The sequence below is a fragment of the Cervus elaphus genome, chromosome 33 (genome assembly GCF_910594005.1).
Source record: "Cervus elaphus chromosome 33, mCerEla1.1, whole genome shotgun sequence".
Lineage (NCBI taxonomy): Eukaryota > Metazoa > Chordata > Mammalia > Artiodactyla > Cervidae > Cervus > Cervus elaphus.
Window position 1 is genome coordinate 38,788,633 of NC_057847.1, and position 15,433 is coordinate 38,804,065.

A 15,433-nucleotide genomic window follows, 5' to 3' on the forward strand; every position below is an offset into this window, starting at 1 on the left:
ACAAAGAAAGTGACCCTCAGTTCCAGAATTTGCATTTACTGACCTACCACCAGTGATGAGCAGATCCTTTCTCAAACATATGTGTTTTTAAAACAAGAAAGAGATGACAAAGCTCTATGGTCTGTTACACCAAATGTTACAAGAGCAATTGTTTTTTATATTTTTCTCTTCCAGATGTACAGAAGGGTGTTCTTACATGAAGAAGGTTGTGAAGGCTGAACAATCATGGATTTTTCTGATCAATTGTGCTTTAGGAAATTATTGACAGTTTTGCACAGGTTCTTGAAAACGTTATTTATAATGAAATCAACTAAAACTATTTTTGCTATAAGTTCTATAAGGTGCATAAAACCCTTAAATTCATCTAGTAGCTGTTCCCCTGAACAGGTTTATTTTAGTAAAAAACAAAAAACAAAAAAAATAAGCAAAAAAAAAAAAAAAAAGATTTTTATCAAATGTTATGATGCAAAAAAAAGAAAAAAAAAAGAAAAAAGGGAAAAAAAAAAGAAAAGAAAACTTCAATTCTCTGGGTATGCACAAAGACCATGAAACTTACTCAAGTGCATGACCGGATTCTTGTGGTTTTGTTCATTTTGTGTTTCGTTTGTGTTTTTTTCCGCTGTATGAAATGGGCTTTCTGACGTTTAAATAGTCCGACTTCACCCCTGGTGTTCTGTGCTTGCAGTGAGAGTGTTACCGCCAGTGTCTCTTTTCTTAGCTTTCCGTTTTCCTTCCCACGTCGTGTGAAGTGTCTTATCCTTTTCTATGAATTCCAATTTGCCTTAACTCTTTTGATGCTGTAGCTGTTTCAGTAAAAGTTAGTTCAAACTAATGATGTAGAATGCTTTGACCAAATGGGCTGGTCTATTATGCCTTGTAAAACAGCAGCATAGGGCTTTTAAAAGGTAGTCAATAAAAGTTGCTGAAATTTTGGCTTTTTTAAATATGTAGTAGGTGTTTTTAATGATTTTTCATATAATGTGTAAGGTAGTGAAATGCAAGAAGGGAAAACTGTTTTGTGTGAAACACATTTTCTGACTGGGGAACTTTTAATAGGGTGAATTGTTTGTAAGGCTGTATGCCAACAGTTTCCTCTGATAGTTTGACTGATTTAGGATATCTGCTGTATGATGCAATGTAAAGTCTTTTTTGCCTTTTTTCAGGAAAAAAAAAAACTAACTTGATGTTCTAGATTTAGTGTAGGTAGCGTGGGGGCGGGGGGGGGGGGGCGGGGGAGGGGAGTCACCGAACGTTTTGTCCTTCGTTTTTACTAATGATAGTGCTTTAGAATGAGAATGATGCCTGAGATCTGGCAAACCGAGAAGAAAAAATGTTGCTATTGCAACTAAATGGCAAAAGCTAAAAGTAAGGATTTATCTTCAAACATAAAGCTGAGATATGAATAGAAGCAAAACGATTGGCTACTAGCTCTCTCTATGACGTAAATTTGAGAAATAAAAATTACTTGGCACTTTTAAAGGTAACTTCACCAAAGACCGAAGAGCCAGTAACCAGTAGCTCCAACTAGTCTCAGCATCACATCTTCTGTGCTCTTTATTTTTGCCGGACCAGTTTGCGGTTAGGAGAATGTGCCTTTTTTGTACCTTTGCATTTAGGTTTTCTAATTTTAATTGATGTATGGACACACACAAACAAAAAAGCATGAAGGAAGATTTGGATCCAAGCAGTGCCACACTTTACATCATCACTACAAGTGTTCAGTGTAAAGAAAAACCAATTTTGAAACTATGAAATTCCTGATTCATAAATACACAAGTTATTTCTACTTTAGTACCTAGAAGATAATTCACTGTTATTAAAGCTCTTTTATTAAGACAATTGCATATGTTTGAAAAGCAATGGTAAATTAAGTTGTCTTCCAAAACTGTGTACCTGTCTGGTCAACCGCGTGTGATCAGTTATCTACCTCAGAATCTTATTTTCTTTTGTGCTGGGACAGGTTGCTGGCCCTCCCTGTTTCCACAGACCAAATCCTTCCTAGCTCAGGAGCTAGGCCTAAGCAGTTATTTCTTTCGAGTATTTTTTAGTTCTTAAAATTTATGCTTGTATTTGATTATAGATGTCAGTGACATTTCATAGTTTCAAAAGTCCTTGCTGCTCTGAGAAGTGTAGATTCTAGTGAAAATTACATAGTCATAAGAGAAATGTGTTTTTGTTTTTGTTTTGTTTCCTTTTTTTAAAGTTGTGGTATTATTGGTTCTATGCTCCCTGGAATATTACTGCTTTGTGAAAGTCCAGACCGAACGCAGCACCCTCTTTGTACCTAGTACGTTATAAACCTGGGTCTCTCACTACTTGATATTTTTGCATTAGTTAAGACAGAAATTTGATAGCTCAGTTAGAGAGGAGGGAAAATCTGCTGCTAGAAATGTCTGAACTAAGTGCCATACTCGTCTGGGTAAGATTTGGGAAACATAACCTCTGTACATAAAAAAAGAAAAAAAAAATCAGTTAAACATCACATAGTAGACAGCCATTAAATTATAAAAAAAATTAATTTATGAAGAAAGACCTTTTGTACAGATTGAAAAAAAAAGATTTTCATAGAGATATCTATATGATCAAGAGAGTTAATTTTTTATTTTTGTTTTACTAGTGCCACAAACTTGCCAGTGGTAACTTATTTGTCCGGTTCAAGATAACTGTAGTTTTCTTTCCTAGGACTTGTTGTTAAACGCCAAAAGACATTTTTGAACTGTACATTTGATCAGATTGTTAGCTTTTTTCTGTTTTATTTCTTTTGAGAACCTTTGAATAAAAAACATCTGAAATTTTATTTTTCCTGTCAGTTTCTTTTTAGGTTAGATTAAATGTATATCAGAATTTCATTTCATTTCTGATCTCTTCCTTGTTCAGTGAATTGGTTGGAAATTGAGTTGAAAATTATTTTAGATTCAATATGTATTCAAAATACATTTCCTTTAAAAGAATTGGAAAAACCATCCCACCCTCTCATTTTTGGCTATTTCAGTTCATGGACACAAGGACAACCATTAGCTCACCACGTTTCCCTCAGCAAATTCCACCTTTGGTCTGTTCTGAAAGGTCAAAGAACCATATCCCTCTCTCCCTCCTTCCTTCCTGCTTCCTTTTGACTGTGGTACTGTCAATTGCCCAGCAAGGGGGACAGAATAAAAACTGTCACTGTCTGATAAGCAGGTTCACAGGTAAGGATTTCAAAATGGTCTTACCCCTGCCTTGATGACTTGGGCCTCCTCTAGTGACCTCGTTTGGCTGTTCCCAGTAGGAGGCTCTGGTGCAACATTCATGTAAGAAAGACAGAACTCTCTTTCCCACGCTGACATGCTTTATGAGAGACTCTTAGTATAAGAACTTGACTTTTACCCAAGGTAAATGAAATATTTTAGTGTAGTTATAAAGGTTTCTTTTTCTGCTGCCCAGTGACTCTGTCCTGATGAAAGGAATGGGCAAGAAAAATATCCGTAGCCTCCCATTTCTGTCTGCCTCCCATGCAACGTGGACAATGGGATATGTGAATTAAATACAAGAGGTTTAGATCGCTTCACTTGCCACAGCCGAGAAAGCCCCAGTACTCGCTGGCTCCTTGAGTAAAGGAAGCCAGGTTCTCTGATGATAACCAGTGCATCAGAGGGGAAGATGTTGGGACAGGAGCCAAGTGTGGCCTTGTTGAGATGAAGGCAAGCTGCCAAGAATGTAAGCAGCGTGATCTCGTGGTCTGTCGCATCCTTGGGGTCCCCATGCTCCTTCATAGGACCACCAACCAGAGACAGGGAAAAAAATACTGCTGGGCTCCTTAGGTTTTGTTAACCTCATTTTTGTTCTTTTAAGATGCCTCATGTCATTGGAGTCCTGGGACACCCAGGCGCTGTCATTCATACAGAAACTGATAAATGCTTTTTCAGAAGACCTTTTCTATCTGAGCAACAGGGCTGAGCAAGCCAGATTGCTGATGAATAAAAAAAGAGCTATTGCTCACACATAGAAAGAGGACCTGCGGCACCCCTGGGGATTAACCCCAGGCTCCTCCGGTCATCATCAGGGGCCGGGACTCCTTCTTTTGTCAGATGGCCAGGGTCCAAGCAGCGGGGTGGAATTCTTGCCTTGGAAGGCAGGGAGGAAGCTGGCAGCGGCTCCCTGGTGTGCATCCTTCCCTCTCTGTGGGCTAAGATGAGAGAGCAGTGGCGGATGGGAGCCCCGTTTTCTCCCCACCATCCATGCCTTTCAAGGGCACTGGAGCCTGCATTCCACCTCCTCTCAAATTTCATAAATGCTGCTTAAAAAGTCACACGGAAAGGCCATGCCTCCCAGCCTGAGCAGGGGCTGGAAAATGTTCAGATGAGACCGCAGCAGCCTCATTCCACTGAAATAGCCAAAAAGGAGAAGATCCAGGGGCCTTGGATAAAGATCACAGACTAGTCACCACCACCCTCCCACAATGCACGAAAAGCTTCAGAAGATGACAAGTAGATGAAGAAGGAAAACTCAGAGCCAGAGTTAAAGAAAAGCCGGGCAGTTTCTTTCCCTTGAATAGCAACCTGATGAGATAAGCAAGGGAGTAGGGGGACACCGGCGGCCCCGCGCGGCAGCCTGGGCAGGCTGCAGGGCGATGCCCGGGCGGTCCAGCGCACAGCTAGGGGGTGGTTCTGTGCGCCCATCCTTCCTGTGGGTGATCCTGGCCAGGTGATGGAATTTCGGTCCTGTGGAATGGCTCCAGATTGTCTCCCGTCTTGATGCCCTGGATCTTAACAGGGCCTGGGAGTGTTCCCACTTAAACCACTAGAGGGAGGACTTTGTCACTCTTCACCTGCATATGTGCGATCCGAAGGCAGGAGACCCCGGCCTCGGAGCGGGGCGCTGCTGGTGGAAATTGAGGCGTGGGGATTACAGGGTTCTTGAACTGGGGGTTAATGGTAAGAAATGTTGCCCAGCGCTGGCAGTTCTCTTCTGAGAGCATTGTTGCTGAGACTGGCAAGTAACTTACGTGACTTTTAAGACTCAAGGAAGCTGGAGTCAGGGAGGGAGCCAAAAACCTTGCCAGACCTTATGACTCCAAGTGCAAGAAAGTGCTGGCAGGTCTCTGGGCTGCTCAGAATTGAAAACAGGTGGCTTTGGATTAAATACAAGCTCATGCTATTCCTTCATTTTTTTTTAATTACTATTGTGTTTTTAGATTTGGTCTAGGTTATTCCACTGCTCGTTTACACAGATAGCTATAAAGGAGACTACAGGTATCTCCTACCCTCTAGGATTCCTGAAATCACTTCTGCTTGGATACTTATAGGTACGGGGCACTTCCCACCTTTCTTGGCTTCCTGTATCTTGGACCAGCTCTCAAACTTGCTTAAAAAGTCAAGTTTGCATCTTTGTTAGTTTCTACCTATTGATCAGCTTTATTAGTTCTGCCAACTGAGATGCCACAGAGTTAAGTCCATCATTCCCGTTTCTGAACAAACAAAAGCATAGTGACAGAGGACATGTCAGTGATTGCCAGGAGTTAATGAGGACAGGAGGCTGTGACCATGAAGGGATAGCACGGGAGAGTTTGGGGGAGGAAGAACCTGTTTTTATCCTGATGGTGGTGGTTACCCAAATCTGTATATGTGGGAAAATTCATAGTGCTGTACACCCAAAAAAAGTCTTTTAATGTATGGCATTTGCTTTAAAAATCTTTAGAAATGAGACAAGTCAGTCATCCCTCAAATGTGGACAACTCTGGCTCCACAGAGCTCTGGGTTGAACACTCCTTGCAGCTTTAACTGTCCCTCATTAGCTGTGGCTCCACACTCCACACCAGCAGCTCACCTTCCAGATGGACCACAGTGACTCAGGATAAAACCCAGAACCCCCGGAAAACCCTGTCCCTCTGTTGCAGATGAAATCATTTCCTTCTTGACATCTCAGTTCTTAAAGCTTGCAGCCAATTAAAAACCCTGTGGGTTTTTGGTTTTGTTTTGTTTTTGTCACAACGATTGATTCTAATAAAGACATGCTATAGTCATTTTTAAATGAAAACATTTCCGTGGCGTGAAATACAGAATATAAAGAACATCCCTGGTGGCGCAGTGAATAAAAATCCACCTGCCAATGCAGGCGACACAGATTCAATCCCTGGTCCAGGAAGATTTCATTCCAGGAAGATTCCACATGCCTGTGGAACAACTAAGCTCATGAATCACAACTACTGAGCCCGTGTGCTACATACTGAAGCCCACACACCCTAGAGCCCATGCTCTGCAACAAGAGAAGCCATCATAATGAAAAGCCCATGCCCTCCAACAAAGAGTAGTCCCTGCTCGCTATGACTAGAGAAAGCCAGCAATAAAGCAATGAAGAGCCAACACAGTCAAAAATAATAGTTTTTTAAAAAAGAATATAAGGTAAATAGAACTCAGGCACAGAACTGTAGATACAGTATGATCTTAATTATGAAGCAATATTTACAAAAGATGAGGAGGAGGTACTTCCAAGTGCTTACATATGGGTGAAAAAATTATGGAAAGTTTGTGTTTTCTCATACTTTTCCAAATCTAGTTGTCTACAATAAAAACATTCTATAATCAGGGGGGAAAAGTTTCAAAAGAAACTTGTCAGGTTATCCTGAAAGTATGCAAATAGCTATGTTCATTATATTGCAATTCAGTGCATTCGATTAATTTCTTGCATTAAAAAGTACTGCACCAGACATCGGAAGACACAAAGATGGCATGATGTTGTCCCAGTCCCCAACGGACATTCTTGTAGAGAGACAGTATGTAAGTGACACTATTTCAAGGAGGAGTAACCAAAGTGTGATCTAAATAAAGAGCTTTGGGAGTTCTATGAGCACATAAACATGCTCTCCTGAGATTCTTGTCATTTTCACATTACCAACCAGTTAGTTCCTTTTTCACTGATGAGAATTTACTCTAAAGCAGCCATTTCCTCCCTAGTTCCTCTGCCTTCTGACAGATGAAATTGTCAGGCAGACAAATGAAGTCTGTTGTAGCTCTGGCCTTGCAGAGTGAGACGGAGCAGATGTCCGAAGAGTTGACTTTGTCACTCCTGTTCTGAAAGTCTTGGGATGTGTAACAAGAAAGTATCATCTTGTTTTGTTTTGTAGTAAACAGTGAAGTGTAATATATTTCCTAATAGTGTCATCTTCTTTTACCTGCCTTGGTCAAGTATTCTGCACACACAAGATTGTGGATTTGCAATCACCTGTGTAGTTTTCTAGCCATCCCTCCCATGTCGACACATTGTTATCTTGAGAACTCATATTTTTTACTTTCTTCACAGATATCTATCCAGCAGTCTCATCATATCCACTTTGTTACACGTTGCTTTGACATATGCAGAATAATTATGTGTATTATTCCTGGCCTCCTTGCCTAAGAAATACCAAAGGAACTTCCGTTCTTGCTATATGCATGATGTTCTTCCTAATGTTTAACTCAGGTTTATAGAGAAGATTTTGTTTCCCTCAACTTTCACTATCCCAGTGATTCTTCTATCTGTCTCTGTTTGTTTTACAAACCATTATTTTTACAAGGGTTTGAAGCAACTTGCCAGAAACAAATGTAACAAACAACAAAACAAATGTAAAAATCGGGGCTTGGAACATTAACGGTTAAAAGAGATAAGAAGAGCATAGGATGTAGCTCTGCAAGCCAAAAGGCCTCCGTCATCCCTATCGTTGAAAGTCAATGGTTTTGAGTTTCCTGGCAGCCAGAGTGAAAAGGAAGAAAGGTACACACATCTAGGCAAAGAGAACAAAGACTACCAGATCCTCTGGGAAAAGGTGTTTACTAGATTTAGATAGGGACGCCTGGAGGAAGCACTGGGCAGTGTCTTGTGTCGCCTTTCTGTGCCAATACAGCTGCACTTTCCAAGGTGGTTTCAGGTAAGGCCCCTCAATGAAAGCCAAGGCCAGCATCCCAAAGCACCAGTCCACGAAAGTAACTCTGGAAGGCTATAGACTCGTAATGAATGTTCTCAACTAGGTCTCTTCTCAAATGTTCTCATGCAGTATATTTCACTGCTCTCACCAAGCCAGTTGCTCTGCTTCTGAGAGACAAATCTCTGCTTTGCAACAGCACAAATGTTCCAAGTGCCCCTTTCACTTCCACATCCAGCCCCTCAATGGAAAAAAAGGTGCCGGCCCCAAATCATCCTGCTTCTTACTGAGCACTCCCCGTGATGCCTGAGGCCCTATGCCCATTTCTTCCTAGTTTCTTCCTTCCACCAGAAGCAGCACCCCACCCCCGACTTCCCCAGGTGGGGAGTGGCTGGGTGGGCTGGTTTGGGCAGACACTCACTGCTCATTGGTGGCAAGGCCTGAGAAGCAGGATCATGGCGCGTTCCATTACCTAATACTGAAACCTTCCAAAAACTCAAAATAATACTGCTTCTCTAGTTTTTCATCAAAGGACCCTTGAGAGCTGAGGAAGGAGCATAGGGAACTCCGAGGACATCAAAGTCCAGCCTTGTGCAGCCCACCATGAACACAAAATTTCTCATGTTTTCTCAGTGGGAATCTTGTGTTTACCTCACAACATCTGTCTCTTTTTCCCCAAAGTGGTGGTGCCATTGAATTTGTTTCTTAATTTCAAAAAAAAATTTTTTTGAAACATAAAAATTGCAAGTACAGTACCAAAAAGCTTTTATCCTGATTTATTCGAAAGCAGATTATTGGGGCTTCTCTGGTGGCTCAGTGGTAAAGAATCCCCCTGCCAATGCAGGAGACACAGGTTTGATCCCTGACCCGGGAAGATCCCACATGCTGCAGAGCAACTATGCCTATATACCACAGCTGCTGAGTCCACGTGCCCCAGAGCCCATGCTCTGCAAGAAGAGACGCCAGCACACCACAACTAGAGTGTAACCCCTGTTCATTGCAACTAGAGAAAGCTCACACAGAGCAACAAAGACCCAGTACAGCCAAAAATAAATAAAAATTATTTTTTAAAAAAGCAAATTATCCACCCAATGCTCCATGACCCTCTACACACAAGGATATTCTCCTGCATGATCACAATACAACCATCAAAATAAGGAAAGTCTTGCTGATACATCACTAAGTGTTCCAGTAATGCCTTTGTAGTAAAAAGATCCAATTTGAAATCATGCATTGACTTTAGTCATCTGTGTTCCTGTAGTTTCCTTCAGTCTGAAATATCTCCTCAGTCTTTAGTTGACTTCTGTGATTTGGACCCAATTGAAGATTCCGGGTGGGTTATTTTGCAGAGTGTCCTCAGATTGGTTGGTTTGACGGTTCTGTGTGGTTCTTCCCCTTCGGCAAGAACATCACCAAAATGGAGCTGTGTTCTCACTGCATCCCTCTGGGAGGTGCATGATTTCAATTTGTCTCATTATTGATGATGTTCCCTTTGATCACTTAAAGTGGTGTCTCCCAGGTGTCTCCCCTGTAAAGTTACTATTTCCCACTTTGCAATTAATAATTAGTTTGTGGGGAGATACTTTGAAACATGTCAATATGCTTAACTTCCTCAAACTTGAATTTATTCATTGATTTATTTCTCTAAGTAGGGACTCAGGGTTTTCTTTTTGTTCAATGAGTTCTAATCCATTACAGTCATCACTCATTTTGATGCTCAAATTGTCCCTAACTTGGCAAGTGGAAACTCTAACTCCTGCAAGCTAGCTTATGTGTTTTCAAAGATGGGTCCCCATGATTCTTCAAGCATTTTCTTGCTTGCTGGCTCAACCAGATGTGCCAAGTTCGCCTTGAACTCTCCCTGTTCCAGTCCTGGATTCAGCCATTTCTCCAAAGACTTCCAGTTCCTTTTAGCAGAGAATGGTGCTTGAAAGGTAAGATTTGGGTACTAGATATTATCTTTGCTACTGATATGTCAGTGTTCTCCAGCTCCATCAGTGAATATGGTTAAAGAGTGTGTGTGTGTGTGTGTGTGTGTGCATGTGTGTAGGTGTGCAACCCACATTTACATCTGCATTTACTCCATGATCTCTACATATTGAAAAACATATGTCTGCACATCCAGACCTCCAAGTCTAATCCAACATGACAGCGTTCATTTTCCCTTCTTTGTAAGTCTCTTTTCTGACATCAAGGAACCTGGCTTCCAACTCCTTGATACCCGTGCTCATCTGATCAGATCCCCAGTGTGTGACCAACCTCCCATCTCTGACACCCTCTCGGCCTGACAGGTGCCTCAGCCTTGCCCTCCTGCTCCGGCTGTGACACCTCCCTCTGCCTGAGAGTCGGTGGTGGGAAGGAAGTTGGTTCTTCCACTCTGCCCAGAGGGAGACAGAACCAACATGGGGGGGAGGGGGGATAGGCATTGTCATTCTGCCATAGAGGGTGAGTGCTCTCCAGGGGAAGAGGGCCTCTGTGATGCCCTCAATTTGCCCCAGTGACATCTGCTTTCCTCCCACTGTCAGATGGAACATGGTAAAAGGCTTGAAACAGAAAGTTGAAGAACAGGAAAGTTGTTTTTGTTGTTGTTGATGTTCAGTCCCCAAGTTGTGTCTGACTCTTTGCAGCCCCACGGACTGCAGCACACCAGTGGAAAACCCACAAAGGAGACATAGAGACATGAGAGGATGGCAGAAAGAAGAGAAAGAGGGGAAGAAGAAAATCGTGACTTAGGGTTAATGTATGACAGAAACCAACATGATATTATAAAGCAATTATCCTCCAATTAAAAATAAATAATTTTTAAAAATCATAATAATCTACCTACCAACCAGAAAATACACTTAAAAAAAGAAGAAAGGGTCTTAGGTAGGAAAACTAATATTAGACAGTGTGACCAGAGGAGAAGAAAAGGAAGATAAGATGATTCCAATGATTGACATTACTGACCTCGCAAAGCTGTCCCTGAGGACCTGGTAAACACACTGGTTTCTCACAAGCTCTCAGCCACCAAATTTGGTGTGCAGTCAGTTGGTGAGAGAGATATTTCTAAGATGCCCACATTGAGTTGCCATCTCTGAGGCCCCAAATCCACCCTCCTGTAGAAACTCCAGTGCAGCAACCCCCTGATTTCCCCAGGTGTTTTTCCATGCTTCAATAGTAAATCCACTCCAGCGTCAAAAAGCACCAGAATAATTCCTTAAAGGTGAATCATCTCATTACCCATGAGTTAATTCTGAAGTCTCTGAAATAAATACTTTTGAGTTTTTGAGAATGAAAAGAACTACCACCTTTTATGGTCATGGAGAAAGAGTGAATTCACTAATCTAAACCATCTCATTTCTTTTTCTCCAGTTGGTCCTTCCAGCAGCATTGGCCGGGGTGATGCTCTACTTCCGATCTTGGCTCCCACGTCTTCCCCCTGTGGCCTGGGGTCGGCCCCAGCTCTCCACTGCACTGTTCTCATCCCAGCGGGACAGCAGTCAGGGAACTTTCAATCCTGCTCTGAATGATCCTGCCTGCACTTACCACTGTTGACAGGCCTCCTCTTCTTGAAATTCCTTTCTTCTGCTTGAGATTCTTCCACAGCCCACCGAGTCGAAATGCCTGACCCCCTCACGGCCTCATTTCCACCATCTGGGGTCTCACCTCCAGCCACACTCCCAACTTGAACTTAAAAATCTCAGAAGCTTTCTGTACTCTGCACCTTTACCCCTTCTCCTCTCACTCCTAGGATGGCCTCCCCAACCTGGATAACTTCTATTTCTCCTTTATTCAACTCAGTACCTAAACTCCCTGAGAATAATTAGGCAATAAATAATTGCCTTCTTTTGGACTATTTTACAACTGTGAAATAAGCTAAGAAAAGTGCAAAGCCATAGATGTACAGCTCAAACTCTGATAGCAAAATGAGTACCCTTGACCACCACTCGGCTTGAGAAATAGAACTCAGCCCCTTCCCTTGGCCACCCCCACCATGGTGCCTCTTGACAGTCATCAAACCCTCCTTCCACTCATCAGGTAACACTTGTTGGTTAGTTGCTAAGTCATGTCCAACTCTGGGACCCCATGGACTATAGCCCACCAGGCTCCTCTGTCCATGGTGTTCCTAGGCAAGAATCCTGGGGTGATTTGCCATTTCCTTCTCCAGGGGATCTTCCCCACCCAGGGATAGAACCCACATCTCCTGCATTGGCAAGGGGGTTCTTTACCACTGAACAACCTGGGAAGCCGAGGTAACACTACACAGACTATATTGTTCATGTCCTCAGTTTTATGATTATATCATCTAAATATGCTTCCCTAAAATATTTAGTTTTGTCTTTATTTGAATTGTGTATAAATGGAATTGTGCGTTCAATATTTTGTTGTATCTGACATGTTTGCTCAATATTATATCTTGACGATTTAATCATGCATTTTTGCTTAGCTGTAATTTATTTTTATCATTACATAGTATTTCATTGTAGAAATATACCAAAGAGTGTCTGTTTTATTTTTGATAGACATGGGAGCTCTTGACTGTTCTGAACATGCTATGATGAAAATGCTCAGTGCATCTGTGCCTGTATTTCTGCAAGGTATACACCCAGCTTCCCTGATAGCTCAGTGGGTAAAGAATCTGCCTGCAATGCAGGAGACACAGCAGATGCAGGTTTGATCCCTGGGTCAGGACGATCCCATGAAGGAGGAAATTGCAACCCACTCTAGTATTCTTGCCTGAAAAATTCCATGGACAGAAGAGTCCAAAGAGTCACGAAGAGTTGGACACCACTGAGCTACTAAACACACATGTGCCCAGGAGTAGTTGCTGGATCATAGGGTTATGCCTAGCTTCAGCTTTATAGGATAATGCCAAAATGTTTTCAAAGTGGTCCTCACTGACCCTAAGATTAGGTGAAACCGCTTTCTTTCATGCAAGGAATGCTTCTACTTGAGATTTAGAACAAAACAAGACAAAAAGCAAGAACTACAAGTAAGAGTCCAGGGGGTGAGAGGTGAGAACTGGCAAAGATCAGGGGGGATGAAGACCCATCGCAGAGGGGTCTAGCCCTCACAGGACTTGGAAGGTGAGGGTCAAGATATAACCACGATAGCGCCCCGTGTAGAGTTGTGTTGGCTTCACAGCTGTGAACACTGAAAAATAGCTCCCCTCCTTTCTCTTGAAAAGAAGAAACAAGGCTTAACTAAGCAAGGATGCCATTCCTCCTTAGGAATGTCGTTTCCGTGGCATCCACAGATGTCCGTGGGAGCTGTGGAACACACCAGGCTGCTCCTGGGCCAGCCCTTGTCACCCTCCACCCCCGTCCCCCCCTGACTCCCTCTCCTCAGCCTCAGCAATTCTCCTCCACTCCTGGCTGGCCAGTGGCTCTCACGGTTCTCTCCAAGTCTCAGCCCTTCCGCACAAAGGAAAGCTGCAGAAGTCTCACGTTGCCCCCACCTGTGTGGGGTGTGGGGTGTTCTTTTTCCAGACCTTTCACTCCTCAATCACAGACAGCACTTGAGAGGGAGGTGAGTGGGCAGTGGGGATGAGGGGGAGCAGTGCAGGTGGAGGTGGTACATCTGGGCATTATTCTGAAGGTGAGGCTAAGGTGGGGGGGGCACCCAGGTTTCCTGCTCTTCACTGTATGGAGAAGTTTAGACCACGTCTTAGTCTTCACTGGGTCCTTCCCTTTCCCCACCCCTCACCAGTGCCCAATGGAGTCCCCACGCCCAGCTACCTAATCTGCCTCTTACCCAGCCAGCAATTCTGTAACAACTGGAGATGCAGGAGGCACCCAGTTCTTGGAACTCTGTACCATCATCTGCCAGGCAATTGTCAAAATAACCATATAAATCTACAATGACTATGTGACTGGCACCCTCTGGAGTTATGCAGAGCACAGCATTTTCACTGTGCACTATATTCTGCCTTATGGGTAATAAAGTCCAATGGTTATATGCAAACTTCATGTTTATTAGTAACCCCAAACACTTAAAATGGGGTGACCGGTATGCTAACAAGGAACAATTATCTAAATGACACTAAAGGCTCCCATTAGATGGAAGATCCACCAAATAGTTCTTTAAATTCAAGTCAGCCAGAAACTGCCAGCAAAGGGGACTCGATTTAATAAAACAGCCAGTGGATAGATCTGAATTTTTTCTATAGCTTAATGATTCTTCCCATGTGAACTAGAAGGATGCCACTGTGCAAGGTGTAGCAAGAGGTGACATCAAAATTTGTCCTTCCAGTTCTTCATGATGAGGGGCTGGAATGAGGGGCCCAGGGCACACAGGCTCTGAATCAGAGTCCATGGTAAGGGTGGCTGCCCAGGGCCACGCAGGGAGGGTGTTTGACTGAGGAGGGTAAATGACAAGCTCACCAAAACAACCACTCAATCCTTTTGAAGTCTTTTTTCCTCCAATGTGTCTGCCCACAGGTATGTCTTTTTCTAATTCTCACGAGGACTAGTGCTATGCAAGATTTTCAAACTATTTCCACAAAGCCAAACCTCCTAACAGCCATTGTCTGAAACCAACATCTCTTTTGCAATCCACAAAGTCAAATACACTGGTTTATCTAGCTTCTTTGCTTCTTTGTTAAATTATTTATAACTCTATAGATCAATGAAATCTGTGTTCTAAGTTCAGCACTGTTTGCTCCTCCAGATTACTCTTTGTAACTCTCTGTATCTTATGAGACTGACCTTCAGGGTGGCATCACACAGTCTCCCTTGCTTCCAGCTTCTATCTGGGGTTGACCAGTGTGAGCTACCTACATCCAGTGGGCTGGAGGGAAGACTGATCAAGTCTTATTGCCCAAACTTCTCCCTTGCGGCCCACAGATTGACAGTGTCACCATTATGGGTTGAATTGTGCATGTGTGCATGCTAAGTTTGCCTCAGTCGTGTCTGATTCCATGCGACCCTATGAATTGTAGCCTGCCAGGCTTCTCTGTCCATGGGATTCTCCAGGCAAGAATACTGAAGTGTGTTGCCATATCCTGATACAGGGGTTGAATTATGTACCCACCTAAATCCAAACTTGAAGGCCTGAGCCCCAGGACCTCAGCAAGTATTTACAAATATGGCCTTTAGAGAAGTAACTGGAGTTTCCCTGGTGGCCCAGTTGGTAAAGAGTCCGCCTGCAATGCAGGAGACCCAGGTTCATTCCCTGGATGGGGAAGATCTCCCGGAGAAAGAAATGGCAACCCACTCTAGTATTCTTGCCTAGAAAATTCTAGGGACAGAGGAGCCTGACGGGCTATATAGTTCATGGGGTCACAAAGAGCTGACCACAACTCAAGTGACTAAATCACTCCTTGAGAGATAATTAAGTTAAAATGAGGGTAGTGCTAGTGGTAAAGAACCCGCCTGCCAATACAAGAGACATGGGTTTGATCCCTGGGTCAGGAAGATCCCCTGCAGGAGGAAATGACAAGCCACTCCAGTATTCTTACCTGGAGAATCCCATGGACAGAGGAGCCTGGTGGGCTACAGTGCACGGGGTCGCAAAGAGTCAGACATGACTGAAGTGACTTAGGATGTCATAGGGTGGGCCCTAGTCAGATATGAC

General features: G+C 43.2%; 1 protein-coding gene across 7 annotated transcripts in view; it reads left to right on the forward strand.

The window, feature by feature from the left end:
* RBMS1 (RNA binding motif single stranded interacting protein 1) overlaps positions 1-2,797 on the forward strand; it is a 213,470-nt gene extending 210,673 nt beyond the window's left edge. For all 7 annotated transcript variants that reach the window (XM_043894576.1, XM_043894577.1, XM_043894571.1 and 4 more), the window contains one exon: positions 175-2,797. The gene's annotated coding sequence lies outside the window, so the exon portion shown is untranslated. The remainder of the gene's footprint in view (positions 1-174) is intronic.
* The last annotated feature ends 12,636 nt before the right edge of the window (positions 2,798-15,433 follow it).